Source organism: Chiloscyllium plagiosum, unplaced genomic scaffold (assembly GCF_037043375.1).
Source record: "Chiloscyllium plagiosum isolate Xiang-an unplaced genomic scaffold, Cpla_swu_hap1 HiC_scaffold_36, whole genome shotgun sequence".
Classification (NCBI taxonomy): domain Eukaryota; kingdom Metazoa; phylum Chordata; class Chondrichthyes; order Orectolobiformes; family Hemiscylliidae; genus Chiloscyllium; species Chiloscyllium plagiosum.
In genome coordinates, this window is record NW_028270174.1 from 17,732,302 (window position 1) to 17,746,282 (window position 13,981).

Below are 13,981 nucleotides of genomic sequence, written 5' to 3' on the forward strand. Positions count from 1 at the left end.
AAAGAATGTTGACGAAACTCAACAGGTCTGGCAGCATCTATGGAAAGAGAAACAGAGTGAATGTTTTGAATCTGCTATGACTCCCCCCTCAGTTCTGCTGAGTTTCTCCAGCAATTTCTGTTTTTATTATAGGACGATTTCCCGCCTCCCCTGGAACACGTGATATTATCAGAGTGTGACAGTCAATGTTGTTTGACCATTTCCAACAAGAGGGGTCCAGTACACTAAGCCAAGACTGAGAAAAATCCTAGACCTGGATATCCTGAATTTTCAAAACTCCACACTGCACTGACCATTAGTGATAATGTATTATGCAGCTTGCCGATCTCTGCTGAAATCTCACTCTCCAACCATCAAAAATGTCTCCACAAATGTACCTTTGATTACAAAATCTCTTGCCTCACTTAAATGTTCTCCTAATTCTGATTCAGTCATTGACTGTCTTCCCCATCCCTTGTTCTGCCACATTGAAAGCACGGTCTAAATGCAAGTCATCCCGTTTATTGCAGAGTTCTGTTCCAAATGTATTTCATTTATTTTTTTTTACACAACCTGTTCAGAGATGCATAGTACACATCCCAGGAACAGGTGGGACTTGAACTCGAGTTTCCTACCTTAGAAGTAGGGACACTACTGCTGTGCTTCAATACCTTTGCAAATATGAGTTTACAACCAGCCTTCTTTAATTCCACAATATACTTTATTCAAAAAAGCACAGTGGCTCAGTGGTTAGAACTGCTGCCTCACAGCACCAGGGACCCAGATTCAATTCTAGTTTTGGGTGATTGTCTGTGTGGAGTTTTTACATTCTCCCCGTGTCTGTGCAGGTTTCCTTTGGTGCTCCAATTTCATCCCATAGTCCAAAGTTGTGCAGGTTTGGTGGATTGGCCACACTAAATTGCCCATAGTGTTTAGGGATGTGTAAGTTAGATGGGTAAGCCATGGGGAATGCAGGGTTACAGGGATAGGGTGGGATGATCTTTGGTGGGTCAGTGTGAACTTGATGGGCTGAAGAGCCTGCTTCCATACTGTAGAAATTCTATAAATACATACAAAACAGTTGGTTCTGTACAATGGTATGTCAAGAAAAACAAACATTTGTAGTTTGACTCTATTCAACAAAAAAAACCAAAGGCATCTTATAAATGTAAAGATATATTTACATATATTTGGGAGAGTCTGCTAACTGAATGGACTCCAATTTAACTTCAACAGAAAGACCTCAGATAGATATTAATCTATAACCAGTATTATAGACATTTGTATTTAACCTGTTCAGAGCTGTTACGACTCATCTCTGGAGCAAATGGGATTTGAACTATGGGAAATGAGAAATTACACTACCACTGCACCACAAGGGCACTTGTACTTTGTTTTAAACAAGTATTGTAACAGTACTTTCAGGAAACCTTGGGCTAGCGGTGATACACAGTGTTGATGGAAACAAGTGGCCCTTTAGAGTAACATGCAGCTATAATATCTGGTCATTTAAATCATGCTGTTCAAACGGCAGTGTCGTTTGACATCTCGTGTACCAGATTACCAAGAATTCCTCAAATTATCATTCCATCGGTGTTAATGGTCCCATTCGCTCTTTGATGGGACATCTGGGTTTGACGAACTTTCTTGTTATTTTAATAAGATACATAAAACCTTTGCATTTTGCAATGGAAGGTTCTGATTGCCTTTCCCCGCTTACGTGCTTAATCACCACAACACATTTAATGCCACGCGCTGATCACAGAGTCCAGGCCACATCCAGCACCAGGGGACAACTTTATTTAAGAGTCAAGAATCAAGAAGCGATGCATCAATTGAGAGATAAACAGTGGGCAGTCTGTGTGGACTCGGTAAAGCGAAAGCCCCGTCGGTGCGCTGCAGTCCTTATCGATTTCCATTTTAATTCGCTGTATAAACCTGATGCCGAAAGATAATGTAACCAGTTAAATCCATTGTCCTTGTTTGCAGCTTTTTGTATGCCTGTGTTTCTCTCCGATTGTTTTATTGTCTTTGCAGTGATCCATGCAGTGCCTTCATTATCAATTCAGCATTAAGAAATTTGCTGCCATTGAACTGGGAGACATTTCCATCACACTATGGCACTGTGACAAATGATTAATTCAAGTCAGCTGCTCAAAATAATTATTGCATTATGGGAGCAGTAATCATTATTTAGAACATGATTAAATATGTCTGCATCTATTGACTCTGCCCATGATTTATGTATTTGTTTAGTCAATAGTCTAATGTAAATTATGTAATTAATTATAGATGTTGGTGTCAGGTCATTGGTGAAAACGATTTGATGAGAACAAGGATTCTGCTTCCTGGCAGATGTGAGACGGAGGTTAGGGAATTCCGTGCAAAAATTTCTCATGTGTGAATGCAAGCTCGGTTCTCAATCTGCATGCTCCATCACTTGTTCAACATTCGGTTTCGAAAAAAAATTGAAATAACTTGTTAAGCAAGGAAAGGGAGCACATCAGCGCAAAAGGACACTTGGGATTGAGCTAAAGAGCCAGCTGCTCTGCAACAAAAGCGAGAGAGCCTCCATCATTTACTGCTTCATAAAATTCACCCGACTTAATGGTTTCTGAAATGGAAAAAGAGAGAGAGAGAACTGGCGTGGAGTGCACAGAGAGCCAAGCCATAATATCACCCTTCTCCATAAATACTGGGGCTTGTTGGTTTAAAATTTGTAGCAGGCACAGGTAGCGCCGCTCTCACTCAGAGCTCGTGTTTAAATATGCAATTCTCCATCAGCACTTCTGCTTTCCCTGCTGTTTTTTTTATTAAAAATCTGATAATTCGGTCAGCCATGTTGCATTGAAGAGGCAAAGGTCACCCCAGTCCTGTCAGGTCTTGCTGAAGACATTTCCATTTTAATGTCAGAGCTATAATCTATCAAAGATTTGATGTACAAGATACAATAGGTTTAAGTGGTCTTCATATATCACTAGTGTCTTGCCTTCACCCAGGTAATAGTTTGAATTACTCTCTCGACTTCACAATCTGTCACCTCAGTGAAGAAACATTGCCACAATGTGTTCTAATGACAGGTTTCTCAACACCAAGTTTATTGACACAGCCCCGGCGCGTTTGAAGGAACAGGATTTCGAGAGGAGATGATGGGCAGTGTGAGCCTGTGTCATCACAATTTCAAGCTGACCTCCTGACTCCAGGAATAAAGCAGCCAACTGCACCAGTCGGAAGAAGGAAGAGGCAGAGAGGGTAAAATCTGCTCAGGTAAATCATGCATCCCGCAGTGTCCCCCCCCCCCCCCCCCATACAATTGATTAAAAGAATCAATCAGGTGAGAAGTGTAATATCCAACAACTATGATGGTCACAATACTAAAGTTTATTCAGACATGGCTGCTCCAGTGCAATGGACATTAATCTATCACAGCTGACTCAGTTTTGCTAAAATCTATGTTAACATTTGAGATAAGATCTTTGGTGTATTTATATCAATTGGCTGAGCAACTGGGGACGAATAAGAGCAATTTGTTGTAGGATGAAACACACTTTTAGTTTAAAGTCACGACAATACTGTACAATTTGTGCCAGCCCATCATTAAACTTGCAAAAACTGTAATTCGCTATCCCCGGAAGTGGTAGTAATGTCACAGAGTTAGTAATTCACAAACCTAGACTGATGTTCATCTCATGAACTTCTAATTCAGTAAAGTCTTGAGTTAAACATGACCATTGTCAATTGTGATAAAGGCCATCTGGTTCACTAATATCCTGTAAGGAGATTTGCCATTGTACACAACTATTAATTAGTCTCTGCAGATACTCTTGTAACTCCTATCATTATCATTAAGATGTGCTCTTGACATAATATTCAACATTGGATGCCCTGAAAGAGAGCAATTGAAAAGTCTCACTCACTTAAGTAGTAACTTGTTGCTAAAGATGGTTAAAATTTAAACCTGATTTTTGTTTTCTTACTTTTCCACTTTGGAGGATTTGTTGGTTAATCAGAATCTACCAACCAAGTCTGAGAATTAAGGTTCTGTTCTTGCTGAAACTCCATGCCAATAATGGCCCTGTTAATCAGCACTAGTGCAAGTCATTCCCCATTGGGCTGTAGTCCTCTATCCTGATTTAAATGTGAACCTGGAGGCTGCCTCTTAAATTCGCCACCTTTGTGGAGATCTGTGAGCTGGGCAGACTGACAAGCAGATTTGACGTAGCTCTTAGGTTTTGTTTTAATCTTTCTTTAGTTCTGAATGGTAATGAACCCGAAATCAGATTAGAGTGGTACTGGAAAAGCACAGCAGGTCAGGCAGCATCCGAGGAGCAGGAACATCAATGTTTCAGGCAAAAGCCCTCATCGGATGCTGCCTGACCTGCTGTGCTTTTCCAGCACCACTCTAATCTGGACTCTGATCTCCAGCATCTGCAGTCCTTGCTTTTGCCATGAATCTGAAATGTTAACTGTTCCTCTCCACAGATGCAGCCTGATCTGATGGGCATTTCCACAACTTCCATGTTTTTTTTTTATTTTGGATACAGCCCTAAGAGTGTTACAGGGCTTTTTTGTGTCTGCTGGTAGTCAATTGACTGTGATAATCTTACTTCACACCGTGCTTGGGGAACTAAGAGATTCCTGCCTTAAAATCTTTATATTTCATAAACAAAATGATCTGTTTAAGAGTCAGAGCAATGGGAGGTCCTAGCTAATGCATTTGCCAAAGTGTGCCACAGATTATTAATGCGCTTGAACTGCTGTTAATTTCACTTTGGAGGAATGATTTATGGGGAGGTAAAGGAGAGAGATGCAATCTAATTGAGATCAGAATCACTGCATCAAAGATGAATAACGAATAAGCAAATAGTGTACATGCCCCCAAACACAAAGGACATTATTTTGATAACTCTTTCTTTTGGATAAGATAAAGCTTTAAGGGGAAAATGTTATTTCAAGCAAACTCATGTGGAGTTGCAGTGATGAGGTAAAGTATTAGCATAATTATACAATGATAGTGTAGTCTACATTAGCAATGCCATGCAGCTTCTGTCCTACCTCACCAGTGCATTTTGATCTGGGAGGAAAGCTGCTAATAGCTTGGGTTTTACAGCAAAACATGTGACAATTAATGGACACCGGGTTAATGAGAACATCCATTTAAAGGTAATATTTACGCACAGGACAATTAATTTCCAACGCGTCCTAATGGAAACACTGATGAGTTAAAGAAACAATTTAGATAGAAGTTGTGGATATGCCACAGACATTGGAACTAATCTGTTGTTACATTAAAAATCTAAATAAACAATAGTCTAAATTTCATTCCCTTGTAGTTCGTTACAATACCCATTGTGATAAATGTTGATTACACTCTTTGTAGTAACTAGTGATTGTTTACTGAGCAGGATTGAACTGATTTTGCATAACTTTTTATAGCCGTCCTACAAATTCTACAGATAAAACTTGAACAGTTTTCATCCTTGACTTCAGAACCGCAACCATTAGCTGCTCCCAAACCCAACCAAAACATCATCCCCCTCCAAGCACATCAGACGTAGTCTTCTGCAAAGTTACAGTGAGCAACTGTTCAGGAAAATTCACTCTTGTTTCTGTGTTAGCTCTATTTTAACCATTGCAAGTTTTCATCACGAGTGCCACTCCTGGCAAATTGAGATATATCCTCCATTCAAAATCATTGATGTTGGTTCAGGTGAGTTAACTGAGATCAGGAGTATATCAAATAACAGGTGTTGTGTCACTCAACTGAATCCTGGCTAATGCTCTCCCTGTGTCCTGGCCAGCAGTTTCAGCACCACCAAAACAATGATTTATCTCTTGTTTGTGAGAGATTGCTGGGGAACAGTGTCTACACCATAACAATGATCACCCGTTGTAGAACAATTCACATGTTAAAGAATTTTGATGGAACAACTGCTGTATAAATGCAAACAGCATTTATTATTATTCATGACTTCAGTGGTTTGGACAGCAATGAAAGGATGGAGCATCTCATCAGCTTAGTTAAAATTCCAACCACATTCTAACATTTGAAATGATATTGTCCACACCATTATGTGCTGAAAATGTGTTGCTGGAAAAGCGCAGCAGGTCAGGCAGCATCCAAGGAGCAGGAGAATCGACGTTTCAGGCATGAGCCCTTCTTCAGGAATCTTATGCCTGAAACGTCGATTCTCCTGCTCCTTGGATGCTGCCTGACCTGCTGCGCTTTTTCAGCAACACATTTTCAGCTTTGATCTCCAGCATCTGCAGTCCTCACTTTCTCCACACCATTATGTGATCAAAGACCACAACTAAAGTCTGAACTTACACCGAATCTTTTGATAAATTTACCTCCTACTAGTGGACAGACAATCACTGCTTCCAATCATTTCCTTCACTAGCCAGTTAAGGCCTTTTTATAAACCAGGAAGAAGTCTTCCAGATCCTATGATGAAATGAGGCTCCCAACTGCACTGAATTGCTGACTGGATGGAGTGCTGTATAATCTCTACATAGGAGAAAGTGATATCCTGAAGAAGGGCTCATGCCAGAAACGTCAATTCTCCTGCTCCTTGGATGCTGCCTGACCTGCTGCGCTTTTCCAGCAACACATTTTCAGCTCTAATCTCTACACAGTCCAACCTTATGGTGTATCCTGATAGGCAAGCAGCAATTATGGTTCAAGCATCCAGAGTGCTCCTCTGGTATTCAGAGGAGTAAAGAGGGTGGCAGGGTTGGGAGAGTCAGTTTTTTTCTTTCTACCCCCTCTGCACATCCAATTCCACATTCAGAATTTATCCTTGTATTGGCATAGTGCCAACATTGGAGATAATTAATTGCTCAGGATATTTATTTGGCATCCGAGTGCACACTATATTTATGTTGATAATACCTGACTCCTGACATGACCCAGGAGTCTTTCTAGTACTACCCAACGCACAACTGTATCCACCCAGTCTTCCACCTCCACCCTCTAACAACCTCAGTATGTGCTTATAGAGGGCAGTATTACCGTAATAAGTTTCATGTCCATCAGTGAACTCTGTGAAAGGTACATCTGAAGTCTTGGAGGAATGATAAGTAAATATTCAAATAAAAGCAAAATACTGCAAATGCCAGAGATCTGAAATAAAACTGAGAGTGCTGGAAAAGCTCAGCTATTCTGGCAACATCAATGCAGAAAGACACAGGGTTAACATTTCAAGACCATTATGAATCTTCTTCAGATAAATAAATGTACTTAGCTTCACAAAATCTGAATGAGGACACCCAAATACGACACAAGCAAAAACAGTCCACTCTCAACCAAATACTGGTTTTAAAATGTCAGATGAAAGGCTAATAATCTGAAACGTTAACTCAGTTTTTCTCTGTACAAAAACTGCCAGAATCACTGAGTCCTCTAGCGTTTTCTGTTTTAGTTTCCAATTTCTAGCTTGTTCTTGTAGTTTGTTCTTTCTCCTAAACCAGAGGCTCGATCCTTTTGAGACCCATCACAACGAAATGTTTAAATTGAATGATGCTGCTACCTAGAGTTGCTTTAGTGTAAATAAATTAGCTAGTTGGTGTGATATTTAAACTTGAAACCAATTCTGATAAAATCAAAACCAAATCAATGTTTTTTTTGTGATCACCTTATACCATATAAAATCTTACAGCACAGATGGAAGTTATTCAGACCACCATGTCGGCATCAAGCCATGAAAGTGTCTTCCAACTATAATCACTTCCCTTCTCTTTCTCTGTAGCCCTGCAATTTTCTTCCCTCTTCAAGTTTATCCAGTTCCCTTCTGAAAGTTGCCACAGACCTGCTTCATCAGGTAATTACAATAATTCTACAAAAAGGATTTTTCTTTCATCGTTCACTTTGTCCAGCAGGTGAAGAATAGAACTTTTAACCACCGCCTGTCTGTTCACATCAAGCATCGTGACACAGATATCTCTATGGCTAGTGGGTGGACCCCAACTGACTTTCATAAAAGATCACATTGCTAGTAATGTTGAAGTGAACATGCATGTTCAGGTTCCTGAAACACCTTTTACACTTAAACAAGTGCAGATTTCAGAAGTAAACTTCTGTTCTTAAATTACAAAGGACTTCTAATTTTCAGATATTAGTACATGAGCCAATAGTATGTATTCAATTCTGACACCAGCTGAGTTTACCATAAAGGACTCTCCTCAATCTCTCCCCTGACCTGAGGTTTGGTGACCCTCAGGTTAAAACACCACAAGTCCTCTCTCTCTCTCTCTCTCTTACTAATCAGAGAACAGCCCTGTGGTCCTCTGGACAATGGCAACTTCACATTTTTACTTGAGAACTCAACACAATCCTTTCTATGTATTCTTTTCTCTTGAAACCTTTGATTTGACTTGATTTTGATTTTATTTTCACCTGTACTCAAGTACAAAAGTACAAGAGAATAGGGAAAAATGTGTAATGTCACCATGCAAGGTGCCATCTTAGGTACAAGCAGCTAAGTACAGAATCTTAAGAACAATGCAGCAAGAAAGAACAAAGTTACAAGTTAAACATTGCTGTAATCATAGCATAGCATAAAACATATGAAGTAAGATTACGAGTTATACATTGCCGACCTTCTTAGTTTTAAGTAGAAAGTAAAGAAATAAAGCTGAAAGTTCAAACATTACAAAGAACCTTCAGAGGCAATGGATCAGTATCTCAAAGTATAATGTTGATACAATTGTCATAATCAAAACTGGACCTCACACATATTAATGTAGGCAAGATGCATATGGGGTGAAATGATAGATAGAGGAATTTTGCAAGAAGCATATGCACCCTTGCATCAATAACACAGAATTATTTCATGCCTAATGTATTTAATTCTAATCCTGAAATTAATTTTGTTGCAAATGTCTTTTAAGAGGATATTTCATATCCTGTGTATGCATGTTGAGATGTTAACGTTAGGGATTTAATGTTAAATATTTTTAAATGTTTATTTAGATTGTAGCAATTTGTAACCATATTTAACTTATAAATTACTTATAAGTTAGTATAAGTTCATTTACTACCATGAAAAACACACCAGAAATTCATAACATTGTATATACTGTATTTATATAATTAGCGAATTTTTTACTTTTTGAACAAGAATGTGAAATTAATCTTTGTTATGAAACCAGAAAATAACAATCATAATATCAGTTACTGCTGCTTTTGCCTCTAAGTCAGAAGGTTTTGTGTTTAAGCCCCACTCTAGAGGCAAGCACAAAGACTAGGCTTACATTCCCAGTGCAATATTGAGGGAATGCTGCATTCCTGAAGATCCTACTTTTCAAATGAAATGTAATACCAAGGCCCCATCTTCTCTCTCGTGTGGCTATTAGAGATCCCATGCCACTATTTTGAGGAAGAGTGGGGAGTTAGCCCTAGAGTTCAGGAAAATAATTATTCCTCAACGAACATAATAAGAGAAACAGATTACCTGGTCATTATCAGACAGCCAGTTTGTGAGAACTTGCCTTGTGCAAATTGGCGGCTGTTCTTCCTGTGCGCCAACAGTGTCTCGACTTCAAAAAGAACTTCATTGACAACAGAGATTGGGAAGCCCTGATGTTGTGAAAGAGTAAAATAAAAATTCAAGTCTTTCCTCTTTATAGTGTAGACATTTTCAGAGATAACTCCTTACTTACTGTTACACGTAGTGCTTCTGACTGTATGGAATTGTAACAATTATACTTTTCACATTGATATGCTCAAGCTTAAACCGACCTGAACTTTGCCACCAGACAACTTTGACTGAGTGGTTTTGACAGTTCATCGCTCACATTATTTAAAGTCATATATTGAGGGCGTAGACATTAGTCTGACAGTTCTGTGGTTCTGATAACAGGGAAAGTTCACGTGTGCCCATAACCTGAGAAACTTCATACATAATCAAAGAACATCATGTTCATGCCGATGGATAAGAAAGAGCATGATATAACAAGGAAACATTTGTATCTTTTTGTCAAGACATTTGTTTGCAGAACAAGAGTATATTTCAGCTTGAACTGTAAAGCCCTTAGTGTGACAATGTTCAGTAAAATCTCTGAGTAAATAAATTCATTTATTTCAAATGTTGCTTAACTTGTGAGGTATTCCTGGTTTGAATTTTAAAAACACTTTGTGTGACTCTTCCATTTCACAATGCTGTTGTTGTGATTATTTTTATTTCAAGGATCATCACTTGCACAGAACATGGTAAGATTTTCTTGTGTAGAACCTCTTGGGAGATTGTGAATTAAGTACGAGAGGTACTTGAGAGATTGAGAGTTTACTTCTTGTTCTTGTCAGATGTAAGAGTTCAATTATGAAAGGTTGACTCAGGGCATAATGGGCGCACGAAGGGCCAATAATCAAGCCTGAATTCACAGTAAAAAATTCCTTTTAGTAAAGAGGTAGATCAAATAATAACTTGGCAGTAAGCACAGTACCAAATAGTTTGGGGTGCTACCATCCTGATGACAGAATTAGAGCCACTATGTCAACATTTAAAATTAAATTAGACTGAATAGGTCATTGATGGGAAATAGGATGAAGAGATATGAAAGAAATGTAGGAAAATATGATTAGGATTATTTTAATGGATGATAAGAATGCATGAGTTAGGAGTAGGAGTTGACCATTCAGCCCCTTGAGATAAGATCACGGCTGATCTGATTGTGTCTCTTCTGCACTTCCCTGTCTACCCACAATGCCCTCGGAGTTCCTTGCAAATGAAGAATCTATCTACTTCTACCTGTAAAATATTTAGTAACTTTGCCGTTACCTTTTGTTGGATGAGAGAATTCCACAGAAACATAGCTTTCTGACTGAAAAGTTTTTCCTCATATCAGTTTTAAATAACAGACCCATTATTTTTAAACTTTGAACCCTTGTTTTAATCTCTCCTACCATGTTAAACATCCTTTCAACAATTCCTCTGACATGTCCCCTCAGGATCTCGCATGTTTCAATCAGATTACCTCACTTTTTTCTAAACTCCAATGGCTATTTTCCCTATCTGTCTAACCTTTCTTCATGGCAGGGATCAGTCAAGTTAACATATTCTGAACTAATGCAATTACGTCTTTTATTAAATAAGGCAACCAAAACTAAACACAGGACTCCAAATGTGGTCTCACCAATTCCCTATACCACTGTGACTAAGTGTCCCTTCTTCTATAATCTATCTCCCTTGCAATAAAATGCATGATTCTGTTTGTCCTCCTAATCACTTGCTGTACATGCACACTATCTTTTTGTGATTCATGTACTAAAACACCTAGAACGCACAATACCCCAGAGCTTAACAACTCCTCTTCATTTAAATGACATGCTGCTTTTCTGTTTATACTGACAAAGTGGACAAGTTCACATTTCCCATCTGCCAAAGTTTTGCATATTCACTTAATTCATCCACATTCCTCTGCAGAGTCCTTAGGTCCCCTTCACAATTTACTTTCCTACTTATCACTGTGTCATCAGCAATTTATCAACCGTACACTCGGTTCCTTCAAATTATTTATGTGGATTGCAAATAGTTGAGGCAACAGCACTGATCCTTATGGTAAAGATAAAATAATGTGGATAGTGGGAATCTGAAACCATCACAGAGAATGCTGGAGAAACTCAGTAGGTCCAACAGTATCTGTGGAGAGAGAAACAGAGTTAGTATTTTAACTCTGATATGACTTCTAAAGAAGAATTATACAAGACTCAAAGCATTAACTCTTTTTCTCTGTCCACAGATGCTGTCAGACCTGCTGATTCCTGTGGTAAACTACTGGTTACATTGCACCAACTGGAAAATGGTCCAGTTACATATAATCTTTGATTCCTCTTAGCTAACCCATCCTTTATCCATGCTAATATGTTTCTCCTGCACCATGAGCCCTTATTTTGTGTAATAACTTTTGACATGGTGCCTTGTCAAATACCTTCTGGAAATCTAAGCACACTGGCTCCTAAGTTCTTCTTTATTCATATTGCTTGGTGCTTCCTCAAGGAACTCTAATAAATTAGTCAAACATGATTTCTTGTTCTCAAACCATGCTGACTCTGCCTGATTGCATTTAGATTTTCTAAGTGTCCTGCTGTAACCTCTTTAATAATTGATTCCAGAGTTTTCCCTCTTACAGATGTTGGACTGTATTTTGCTGTTTTCTTTCTCCTTTTTTTGAACAGAGGAGCTACATTTGCTACTTTCCAAATTTCCATAGCCTAGAGGATTTTGGAAAATGAAAAACAATGCATCTACTATCTCAGCAGCTACTTCCTTTAAGACTCTGGAAAGTAATCCATTAGGACCTGGAGACTTGTCAGAAATATAATTTTAACAATTTTCTTAAAGCAATTACAATCACCAGGGAAATTGTTCTACACTGTTCTTCCTTTCATTTCTTGATTTATAAGTTTTTAATTGTAGCTTATACAGTGAAAGCAAATGCAAAGAGCTGTTGAATTCTTTATTTTCAATTATTAATTCCCCAGACTCTCCAGAAGACCAGTACTAATTTTATTTGATACTATCCTTTTAAAATACTTTGGGAAGCTCTTTTTTGACATTTTCAGTTACCTTTCCTGGTGCTCCCATTTCTCCTTCTTTACTGCTTTTTTATGTGCTCCTTTTCTGTTTTAATTTTGTTCAAACCCCGGACCTGCCATTATCCTTAATTGCACATTTTCTTTCAAATTGATGCAATCCCCATCACTCTTAGTTAATCATGAATGGTGTGTCCATCACCTAGTGTCTTTCTTAGTTTCTCACCAGAATGATATGAGCGTTATGAAATTTCTCCATTAGTTCCAGCAAACTCTGTCTTCATACTCTCATTACTATCAGTTTAAAGCACTAATTCCAGACACATTCTTCTTTTCTGCAAACTGAAATGGAAATTCAGTCATGTTATGACGTCTGCTAATTGGGCACCTTCTACATGAGATAATTATTTACTCTTCTTTTGTGGCACATTACCAGATCTAGAATAGTGTGCTCATCAGTTCGTTCTAGAATAAGCTGCTCCCTGAAATTATCCCAAAAACACTGGCTGAACATTCCACATTACCTTTGTCAATCCGATACATCCAATTTATATGTAAAGTAAAATCACTCCTGATTATCACAGTAGCTTTTTCAAAAGGTCCTATTATTTTCTCCTGATTACCACATCCTTCAGTGTTGTTACTGTTAGGGGGCATATAATCTACTCTCACAAATAATTACTTGCTTTTATTATTTCTTATCACTATCCAAACTGATTCTAAGTTTGATCTTTAGAACAAAGGTCATCTCTCTCTAATACATGTCCTCCTTAATTAACAGATTTACCCCTCCACTTTTTCCGAGCTTCCTGTCCTTCTGAAACATTGGATATTCAGGTTCTAGCCTTTCTCAACTTCCCGCCACAAATCTGTAAAGGATATCACATTCATACATATTTATTTTGATTTGAGCTGTCAATTGATCCACTTTGTTATGACTGCTGTCTGTATTCCGACACAGAGCTGTTAGCTTAGTCCTTTTACTGTAATTACAACCCCCAGTCCTAACTGCTTGAGCACACTTGAGGTATGCTATATCCCTTCCTGCCACATCCTGATTAACATTTCCCTTACAGTTGCCTTAGCCCCTTGCCTTTCCTTCTCTCTTTATTTTGTTACATTTCCCTCACTTGACCCCACTATTTTGTTAATAGCGCTTTCTAATGTCCTTGTGATACAACTCACCTGAATAATGTTCTCAGCATGGTTCAGATCAAAGTCCCAGCCATACATCTCCAACTTTCTCCAATACTGGTGCCAGTGCCCCAAGAATTGAAACAATTCTCCCTTACCAATTTTTCAGTCATGCCTTTAACTCTCTAACTTATTTAACCATACATGAATTTGCTGTTGACTCAGGTGACTATTATCTTTGATGTTCCATTTATTGACTTCGGCCCCTGTTGCTTATAGTCCCTGAACAGAAATTCTTTTCAAGTCCTACCTATGTCATTGGTAGCTGACAACTGG